This window comes from Nothoprocta perdicaria, unplaced genomic scaffold, assembly GCF_003342845.1.
Source record: "Nothoprocta perdicaria isolate Ctin4 unplaced genomic scaffold, notPer1 scaffold_49, whole genome shotgun sequence".
Classification (NCBI taxonomy): Eukaryota; Metazoa; Chordata; class Aves; order Tinamiformes; family Tinamidae; genus Nothoprocta; species Nothoprocta perdicaria.
In genome coordinates, this window is record NW_020455743.1 from 2,015,226 (window position 1) to 2,027,020 (window position 11,795).

Consider the following 11,795-nt stretch of genomic DNA (forward strand, 5'->3'; position numbering starts at 1 on the left):
AATACAAATATTCTGTTTCACAGATCAGTGTGCTCTGAGTCAGTACCAAACTAAACAGTCTTTATTTAGCAGCTATTCACATATATAGCTTAAACAGCAATCAAATGGTCTCTGCTAGGAAGGGAAGAAAAGGAGAAAAGGAACCTGTTGTTTTCCTCTTGTGGCTTCCAGACTACGAAGTCCATAACCAAGGACCCTTCCTTGAAAGAAGCGGGGAGCCTCCTTCTCTCTTGGAAGGGCCGAGATGCCACGGGTCAGCCAGGAAAAACAGAGGTGCAGCCCTGGCGAGCTCTTAAATCGCCATTTAGCTCCACGGTGGCCAAACTGTCACTTTCCAGCATGAGCTCTGAGCTCTTCTTGGGCATCTCCACGAGCCACGTTCACAGAAAAGCAACCTGCCCAGTTCCGCTGGACCCTAGACCTGCCTCAGGGCTGAACACTGGGCGCAAAGCCCTTGCCAGGTCCTCCCACCGTTCCCTGCAGCGCGACGGCCCCTGCTCGGCCTCCCACCGTTTGGGTGGCTTTTACCCCCTCCTCACCACCCATCTTGTCCAAAGGCTGTGGCAACCTCCTGAATTTCATCCGTGTCTCGCTTGGCCAGCCACGGGCCTCCTTAGCACCGAGTCTGCTGCAGTCCTTGTCCCTAAAACCATGTATTGTCAGGAAATATTCTGTCAATATTCTTTGTTTCTTCACAGGTCACCCCACTAACCCTCTGTTTCTTTATACATGTATTTAATTTGAATTTAAACAACTTAAAATAGCCAGGAAGATCTTTAACATGCTTTATATGAAGTATGGAATAATACACATCTCACTGAATGATCTCATCTTCATATACTAAGGTGGCGTTACAAAAAGCAATCAAACCTCTCTCGTGCTTCTTTCACATTAACAATTAATCCTCATTATATGTGTAAGAAAATAAATTAGAAGGCTAAAATTTTGTTTTGCAGTTGAAAAGAAAGGTCTCTGTAAGCAGTGGTTGAACACGCGCTCCAAGAAAAAGATCAATAGCTTCGAGAAACTACACAATACTCAGTGGAAGAGAGACCCACTAAGCACAAGACCAAGCAGCAAGGGATTTGATTCCTCCTATGGTCTAAACACATGAAGATATTATAGACTTTGTACAATTATTCGTTTTGCTGATTGATGCACTTTTTTTTGCTCTTTTACAACATCAAATGGAATAAAACAGTAAAGCAAAGCACATAACGCTTAATTACAATTTCCTAACTTTGAAGATGCTTAAAAACAAAAATCAAAGTAACTACTTAATCAATCAAGGCATGAGATTAGTATTTTAGGCCTTTTGCCTTAAAAAATAAAATCAATTAGATGCCTAGAAAATTGTGATGCATAACATCTTCTCCGGCAAAGTACATATTCACACCGTATAGGAACAAGACTAGCAGACATGGTTCATTTGAAGTCCTGAATGAAAAGCCTCATTAAAATCTTAAAGAATCTGCTCCTGATAGATCAGAAACTATCATCTAGAAATAAATTCCTATTAAAGAAAAGATTTAACTTAGTGTTTATAGGAAGACTACAGCTATGCCATCTGGCACATTCGATTGCTACACTCGAGCAAGGAGACAGGAGAGCAAACTGAGCATCACTGCCTCCAAAGGAAAAACTCAGAGGGCTGGTGAGCTGCAAGACACCTTCAGCTGCACTTCTGTAGCAGGCAAACCATAAAGACAAAAATATACATTGGGATGAACTCTTGTCCCCTCTTGCTATTAAAGCTTATTAATGCTACACAATACAACACGCACAGGGGGGAAAGAAGGAGGCAGGAGAGAACTCATTAAGGCAGCACTGCCTGAGACGCCGCAATAACCTGGGGGTTAGGGAGCATGCACATTAAAACCAGCACCAGCACCCTCTCTTTATTAAAACTGGGTCAGCATTAAAAAACTGCTGACATGGGGATTTATTGTTCTGAATACTAAGGGCACCATTTCCCCAAAATTTGCAAGTCGTAACATTTTTCTGTGTGCCTGGTCTGTTATGAATGATGCTAGGATCTGAAGCTCACTGTAACGGTACTCAAGATGCCCTCAAAGTGATTCTATATTCAGGATTAGTTGAACTTCTTTGGCATCAAACCCACTGGTTCTCATCAAACCAGGAAGCAGAGGTGTTTTAAGTTCAGCACAGCACTCGTTTGGCACGATTCCGCTGCTTGGCTGAGACTCCCTGTTAAGTTTTGTTTTGAACCAGTAGTGTCAAATTGTGGTGAAGAGGCTGCCGCAGTCTAGCTCGTGTTTTTGAGCCCTTCTTGCAAGTGGAGCACTTGGCGGGACTACCTAGCAAAAGGACCAGCAGATGCCAACCCTGCCACTCGAGCTGCAGAAAGACCTTCACGACAGAGAGAAACACAGAGTTACCAGGAAGACTAGTGATTACCTGCATGTAGGGAGCTTGCCATGTGTGTAGCTTGAACAATGAAAGAAGGAAAAATATCAGATTTAATGAATTTTTCGACTGTCTCCATAAATACTATGGAAGTATCAGACACTTGCAAAGTGCTATGGAGAAACATCCATCATTTTACATGGATGAGATTCCAAAGGATGTCTGCTAAATCAAGCTGACTTTGCATGTCTTTAACTCATCCTAAATTTTTCTCCTCAGCATTTCTTTTGTCCCTTCATAAAACCCCCCAATAAAGCCAAATTTCCTTTTATATCCACATAAGCTGGACACCACAAAGGGTAAACTACAGTTATACCAGACAGCACATTGTAAATGAACATAACGCAAAGAAAAGCAAGAATTCCCTACTTTGTTTGTGTAACCATCCTCAAAGTGAGCACTGATGCTCCATGGCTCTGTTCAGGTCAAGAGATACCTCCTGACAGAGCCATAAGCTGAAGTCATCTCCATTTAATATAACAACCGTGGAAAGAAACTTGCTTCCCTGGTCTGTCTTGTTATTTTACCTCTGGATCTCAGATGCACCTCCTCTCTTTCCTCAGCTTGCTTCCTTCACCACAGAGCCAACATTCAATGCAATTCGTGACTGAGCTGAAATTCTGACATAATTTAAATAATCAACAATGTTGCATCTGTGGGCTGACAGTGATTATAATTGTAATGAGGCATTATAGGGATTAACACATCACTCATCTTGGCTGCTTCACTAATATTGCAGAAGAAAGTTTAAAAAAAAATAAAAATAGAAATTTGTTCCTATAGATATTAAGGCTTGTAGAGCATCCTCTTTCTGTAAGGGAAGCTATGCTACGATACAGCAGAGTTTTATCTCTTTCCATTACATTGGAGAGATAGCAAACATGCCACAAACACTAAAGCAGGCAGTATCAAGGGTACCAAAAGCTCAGTTGTAGTAGGTTAAGGATTTCTAGGGAGATTTATGGTAGTTCTGCCTCCTTAAATTTTTTTTTTGTCCATCTTTCTTTCCAGAAACAGTGCAAAAGACAATATTCAACATGCAGGAAGGCATGATGCTTTGAGACAACATTCTCCTAGTTTATCCTAACTTAGGCCCATGATCTAAGGCAGGTGATGAGCAAGGACAGGGCAAGATGGGTAAAAGAGCACATTTCCTAAATACCACTTTATAAGATTCAGAAAGGAGAGCAGAACAAGAGCTTTTTAGGTCTAGTTGTGACTTGGGCAAAACAGTACAGCAGAGCTTTGCTCTGCAGCTCCCTGAAGTGAGTGGAAGTGATTGCCAGAGAGCAGGCAATAGAAAATGCTTTTGTGAAGCTAAGGTGGGCAAAGAAGTTGGGTGAGTCAAGTCTGCCTTAGGGTAATGACGGACATAAAGCAAATGGGATCAGCTAACTTCAAGTCCATGGAGAGTAGGCTCAAGAACTGCTGGCATAAGGTTTAGGGCTTGCTCTCTGTCCAGCCTGGAATGTGGGTTAGTGTCGTCACGTTGCTGCTCTTAGGCAGGCCTGGAATGTGCACAACAGCCAGGGCTGTTAGAGCAGCACGATGTAAATTCACAGTGCCAGCGAAACCCCAGCAGTTACAGCCGTGTCCTAGTGCGGCCTCAGCCCCTGAGCTGAATTGCAGCTTCTGCTGAGAGAGAAGATACTCGTGTGGTTTCTGCTGCGTAGACAATTTCAAAAGGGTGGTCAAAGGAGAAACACAAAGCAAATGAGCAATGAAATCAAGCCAAAAGCTGAAAAAGGCAGTGATGTGCAACATCGAGTTTTAGTAAGTAATTTAAAACAGAAGCAAAATCTGAGGAAGAGAATTAGAGGTAGCACAACCTATGCAAAACCACTACCTACAAAGTCCAGGAAGCATCCAAAATGTCTGCCAGCTCGGTTCCCTTATCCCTCTCCGTGGGAAATACACACTTGGAAAGAATCACAGTCATGACAGCACACACCCCTGAGCAGAGGCTTGAGGGTTGCCTTATACCTGCGCCCAGCTAGAGTCGAGAGCTCAGATTTTACCCAGAGATAAATGGGGCTGCCATCGGATGTACAGAGCAGGCAGGGAAGCACTGCACAGGCAGACAGATTTTGTGACGTAAAACTCTTGCTGCACTCAGCTGTGCCAAAAAAGGGAGACTTTACCCCATAAATTTAACCTAATGCAAACCAACAGAAGAGGATTTCTTGCCAAATGCCCCTGTGGCTGCCATTTTCCCTTAAAACACAGGGCCTTCCTTGTTATCTTGCAGCCTAAAGATTAAGTTACATCCAGCCACGAAGGGAGACCATGCTTGAAATCCCTCTTTTGCCAGAGGCAATGCAAATCTACATTACTGACTACAGAGAAGTTAAGCTAAAAAAAAAAAAAAAAGAAAAAAAAAAAAAAGAAAAGTTACTTTGCCAAAGGAATGGTCATTTATTAAACCACCATAACTTGATCAAATTCATCACAGACATAATATCCATCACTGGAAATGAAACCACATGCTTAGCAGTGGGTTTAATGTGAATGTGTTTAACCGATTCTGCACAACGTAATTTCTCACTCTGTTCTCAGAGCTTTGAGTAAACACCTGGCATCTCAGCAGAGTAGGCTGAAAAATGAGAACCCATGGAAAGCTATTCCAGGAAAACTCTGTTTAGCCATAAATAATTTTGCATAACTTTGCAGTCATTATGCCAGCTATAAGTAAGTCTAACAATGCTAAATAAATAAATAAATAAATAAATAAAGCAAGCTGTTCTGTTTTAGCAAGCTTTCCCCCAAAAAAGAAAAGACACAGTAAAGGGTGCCTAAGGTTTACTACATTTTCAGTAAGACATCATTATTCTTCATTAAATGTATGCTGGAGATAGCAGAAATGTCTTAGCTGGTTTCTTCTGATGAACTAAGACTAACAAGACATAGAGTCAATCATTGACAGCAACTAGAGCCACAGGAGGAAAAAATTAATAATAAATAATAATAATAATAATAATAATAAAAGGCAGCACTAAAGACGAGAACAGAGTGATGAAGTGACCATAAGACTCATTTTTGTTAACAAAAGAAGTTTTACCCAACATAATTTTAAACTCCACCAAAAATTGTGCCAGAAACGGTGCCTCAGAAAATCCCTAAAATACTGATTGCCAGCTGATGAGGGGATACTCCATATTGGATTCAAGTCTTCTCCTGCTTTTCATAAACATACTGCTATTTATATCAAGGACAGATTGTTAGGCTAGAAGATCATTGGTTTGATCTATTATAGACTTTGTTCTGTGTTCCTTCAAAATAATTTAGCTGAGGGAAAAAGATATATATTTATCGGGTTTTGTGAAATAACAGGTTTATGTTATCTACCAACTGACAATGAACCATCACTGCTAGTGAAACCTTTAAGAGCAGCAAGGGTTTTATGTGAGACATGGCAGTGACCGGATGTACATGCGAAATGATGCCCAACTGGTATCAGTGACCTAGATTTTTGTAAGATATGAATGATATATATATATATCAACAATATCATATATATATATCAACAATTGGAAACACAAGCTGAAAAAAAAAAGTAATTCAGGTCAGATTACAGGCCCACAATGTCTCTATATCCACTGTCTATAAGTAGTAATGGATGAGTAATATAAAATATTTTAAATGGCCACATAGCATGCATTCATTAACACTATCTTTGGGGTTTTTGTTTATTTGTTTTGTTTTCTTTGATCAGATTTTAACAATTCTCTAAATGAGAAAGAGGGAAGGACAACTTCAACAATCTGGGATTTTTTTCCCTCCCTTGAAAATCACTAGAAATGATGAAGCTGAAAGGAGTTCTGCTCCAAAGTGTTTTTCTAGTCTTGTCATCACCTGTTTTTCACAGGGAAAAATAATCAGTTATTTGCACATTAAAAATACGGGGGGAAAAAGTCTTAAAGCAGAGTCAGGGAGCCTGTTGCTAAGAAAGAACAAAAAAGAGCAATTAAAGTTTTGTGGTACAAGATATAAAACTATGCTGCTAATAGTGTATCTCTTTAAAAATATACTATTTAACACGAGATAAGAACATTGGGCTAAATCCATGTCATCGTACTCACTGTATCCCACCTGCCCAGGAGCTGAACTTCTACCTCATCCCAGCGAGCAATCCCAAACCATGCCCCAAATGACACGTCATTAAAATCCCACCTATGAGCCACACCAGGTCAAGCCTTTCCCGGGAAAGGCTGGGCACGCAGCACGGGACACCGTGAGCCTCCAGGTCCATCCGCAGCACGGGCGCTCAGCACAGGGGCAGCGGCCGCGGCGAGCGGAGCTGCGGCTGCTGGACAGTTCCCCAGCCTGGGAGCCGGGAGGTAACCGCACGCACCGCGACCCGGGGCCAGTAAGGAGCCTTTCGGCTACTTCACCGCCTACGCGCATCCTCTGCTAAATGGTTTTTACATATTTCTACTTGCTCCTGCTGATAAGAAGGGACTCGATCTCTGCCTACTTTTGCAGGGCAAGGCAGAAGCACTGAAGCCGCTCGGAGCTGTCTGAAGAATGGCAACGGGAACAAAGCGCACTACCTAACGGCAACCTCTGCCATCTTCTTTCATGCCCATGTTTGGTGAAAACTGCCATTTTCATGGACAAGCCTGGAATGACCTCCTCTTTATCTGTGTTATACTATGACAGTTCTCTAAGCCCATTGCAGGCAAACAAAATTGCTGCAGAATTTCTCAAACATAGAAAAAGCAAAGATTCATCTCAAGACACTCTAAAACTACAGGCAATTGTGACTGGATTAAATCTTTACATCAGTACTTTTGAAACTTGACGGGTAGTTCTGAAACAATCCTTTATGAGGAATATAAACCATGAAATTTATGTAAAAGCCACATTTCAGCGCTATTTCAATAAATGCTAACACAGACATTTTCAAAAGGTAGTCTGCACACACACAAATATGAATAAATTCATAGAGGACTGCTCTAAGGTGCTCTGTGAATAAATACAATAAGTGTGTATATACAACAAAGGAAAGTTATGTATAGAATCCATAGATGATGGATTGGATGGATGGAGAGAGATGCAGACTGATGTACCCACTTCTCCGACAGAGACTGCCGCTGATATGGAAAAACGTAGAAGAAGGTAACAGAAATGCAGCATGCAGCACCAGTATACAGTATAATCTGCCAGTATACAGTTAAAGGAAAAACAGTGCAAGCAGATTAATTCCTCCAAAATCCTTCTTCTTTAATGTAGACTATAGGTTTCCTTAATTTGTTTACTGGAAAGTTAAATTTAAGTTTTAAAATTATCTTGGCCACTCTTCAGCTTTGTGTCATCGCCTGCAAAGGCTATTTTCCCTTTAAGTTACATATTTTTATCCCGCCAAACAGCTCTTATAATCTAACTGTATATACTTTAAGCTAAATAATCTATGACCTAACAGTTTGTTTTCTGAACTTTTTTTTTTTTAAAAGGAAGAGGACAACTATCTGTCACGAGGAATGCAAAGCACTCCCCCACAAGACCAAAGCAACAGTGCATGAAATTGAACTCAAAAAGAGCCTCCATCCTGTGTGACTTCTTGGCTGACACAATTTAGATATTTATAGCTTTCCGAAGAGGCCACTGGAGAAGGACTCGAAGCTTTTTCTAGGCAGGAAGGATTAATGAACATGTGCACCTGGTAATTACAGCACTCCATCTTTCTCAAAGCCTTCACACTGCCTCTATGGCAGAAACTGTAATGAAAAGCCATTGAAAATATCAAGCTGCAATTCCACGAGTCATCTCCATATTAAAATGTATAGACTCTTTTCATACTTTCTATGAACTACACTAACAGCAGCACACACAAAACGGTACATTGGCATTTTCTGTTTTACATTATTACCTGGCATGTCTCATTTGAAAAAAAACTCACATGATACGAACCCAGGCTTCCTCCTGCTCCGGACTCACATAAGAAAATCCATGGGAATACAACTGTCAAATGCTTCCTTAAGTAACAGCAGGAAGAAATATCAGCCTCGGATAAAACGTGCAGTTCTAAGAAGACATAGATGTCACAGTACCTCTCAAAAGAGAGGCTTACTGAAAAATAATGGTTTAGAGATTTGGGAAAAACAGTTTTTTTCCTATTACAAAGATTTTTGGATGCTCTGTCTCGGAACTATATTATAATCTATTAGCTGGAAACTTTTTGAGAGGTACGCGTGCTACCACAGCCATATGAGAGTTATTTTTTAACACGCATATTACCCCAAACCCGTGGCAGCAGGTGGCCTTTTCTGTTGCATTACCTGGATGAACTTGCGATACAATCTTCACAAACATGCCATGAAATAATTTTAAGATAACGTGCGCTCCACAGCGGCCTGGGGGTACTAAGGATAAGTTGGAAAACCCTGCGAAACATCCCCTAGCCCAGGAGTGCACAAGACTCCGGCGATGCCCAAGGCGAGCACCGAGGCGGGAGCTCCCCTTGTGCCAGCCGGACAGCCGGCATCCCGCTAGGCTGGGGCGGGCGGGAGGAAGTGATCGCCAAAAAGTAACAGCAAGCGCTCCCCAGATGCGTTGTTTCAAGTGATAAATAAATAAATGAACGCGTGAAAGGCTCTATAGGCGAAATCAGCGCGAGGGCAGCAGCGGGGCTCGCCCCGCGGCTCCCGCGGCCGGCGGCTGCCTCCGCACCGCGCGCCGCCAACGGCCCCTTGCGGTGCCCGGCGGATGCTCGCGGGCCGCCCAACTCCGCGCGCCGCACCTGCCGCTAACGGCCGCCGCACCTGCCGTTAACGGCCGCCGCGGCCGCGCTCCCTCCCCGCCGCCGCCCTTACCGTTCAGCGGCGGCGCGGCGCGCGGGGGGCTCTCAGCGCAGCGGCTCCGCGCGCGGCGCTGCCATCGCCGGTGTGGCGAGGAGGAGCCGCCGGGGCCGGGGGAGGCTCCATGGCGCCGCCGCCGCCAACTTTGTGTGTGCCGGGCGCGCCGGCAAAGGCGGCCTGGAGCGCGCGCCGCCGCGGAGCGGAGTCGGCGGCAAGGGCTGCCCTCGGGGGCACCAAATCCGCCAAGAACTCGCAAAATTTATAATAACTCGCGGCCCTCGCACGGAAAGCGCGAGGTGTGAACGAAAACCACCTCACAGGCAGTCACGTGTCACCCTGTTCCATCATGTTTCAGTCATACTTACATTATCTATATGTGTAAACCTATATTCAAGGTATAAACATATATGTATATATGCAATATAACATTATGATTCTATCATAGCTATAATACAATATAGTTGTATTTATAATAAATAGGTTTGATATATGAATATGCATGTATATTATTTGCATTTGTAGTTATATTTAAATACTCCTTCCATTTACATGTTCATATATTTACATATTCCTTCTTCATGGATTATTTTTTACACCTCTAAATTCAGTTAGATATTGAGAAAAAAAAACCAAAAACCTCTTTTTTTTCTTTTTCTACCAGCGTTCTCATGTAACCAGTTGGAGTGTTTTGCCTTCAGAACTGGTTGGGCTCTTGGGGAACATCTACTTGTGGTAGCAGGTATCGTCTTTCCAGGTTTCCTGGCAAATCCAGGCTAGAACAAGCAAGAGTTTGCTTAAAAATTACTAGGCACATTGTACGGCGATAAGGCTTTAAATATTCTTCAGTAGGTCACCGTTTTCACTGCTTCACTGAATCTCTCTCTGAAAAGGAAGGATTTTGTCTGTTGCATCTGATCTTGTGCATAGAGCATCCGGCTTGATTTACATTAAGGTCAGCTTTTTCCTTTTTTTTTTCTTTTTTTTTTTTCCACCAAATTGGCACATGCCATTTTAAGAATAATTCCGGAAAAGCCTACCCATATGCTTTATCACATATTCTCTTACAAACCGTAGCAATATTCCAGATTATTTCTACTTGCTGACAATGAAAATACCATTTTCTAGTGGCTCTACTGCTTGGCACTGGGACAGCAATTTCAGGTTAGAAGCAGAAGTCCAAGTGCCAGCGAGATAAGAGGCCAGCTGTACCACAGAGGTGATGACCTCATTTGGCAAGAAATGTGCTTTGGATGTATAGTTTAAGTAGCATGCTCCATTTCAACAATACCTATTTTTAGTGAGGTTGGATGAGAAGAGAGGTCTTTATCACCTCCAAGGCCTTAGACACCATTAAAACAAGTAGGAAACCAAAGGAAGGACAGGGAGAGAGAAGAGCCACCAAGACAAAAGGCATGGTGGCTTTCACAACTGTCTATCTATTCAATGTATTTCTTTCTTTCACAAGCATTATATTCTCTAAGTGACAAGGAGTTTAAATTCCAAATTCCATTGCCAATTATAAGGCATTAAATTGGCCCATATAGTTTTTTGGCTCCTACTTGACCTCATCAAACAGCTGTGATTTCTAAGCAATCAATCTCTAATGAGCTTAGAAACAATAGCAGAAGTTAAAGTGCCAGATGTGTTTCATTTATTTTATTTGTTATTATTTTTTTTAAATGAACATTCTTAAGATGTGCATCTCGAAAATCTTAATTTTATATGTTATAATGATTTAGGGTTTTTTTTTGGTGAGGTATGGAGGAATCATCCTCTAGTGACTGCAGATGGAAAACAACACTTATGCTCTGTCTCTGTCTATCTAATACAGTTAGTGCCTTATCAGCACTCAAACACACTCCTGTGAGTGGCTCTGGAAAACTACCTAGAATGCTCAAATACTTCAGCTGTCTTTCAGTCTTGTCTCCTTTTATTGTATTATAATGAAAACATCTGTAACATACTGAAAAGTGTATTGAAAATACAGAGAACAGGTAAAAAATCTGTACACCAAATGAGAAGAAGATCTCAGAGAAATAGCTGAAATACATGAAATAGTTATTAATTGCAGGGGAAAAAAGTTATACAACCATCATAAAGAAATATCTTTAAAGCTTACAATATTTCTACAGTATTTATCTTAAAGAAGCAGACTTTGGTGATCAATTGTTGATTAGAGTACTGAAAAAAGGAATATATCAGTCAGTATTCGGTCATCATATACCTTCAGAAAATGTTACTATATTAAATATTTAAATATATTAGCTAGTAGAACAGACCTAACTGGAATAGAGTCTTTTAAAGGAAGATAGTGCTCAGCTGCAAGTTCAGTGACTAAAATGCTTAACATTTTAAGGGTTATCAGTCCATCAACTCAGCTGAGCATAAAACTCATCGAAAGCAAAAACAACTAACCATTACTTGGAGGAAGGGTTAACATTTCACTCATTAAGTACACAGGGGTCCAGTTTACTGCTCGTCAACAAATTCATTATTTAGTTGTTGAAATATTAGCAAAATAATATTTCAAGAATCCTAGTGCATATGCGTTTCTTGACTGGTTGTATGCAC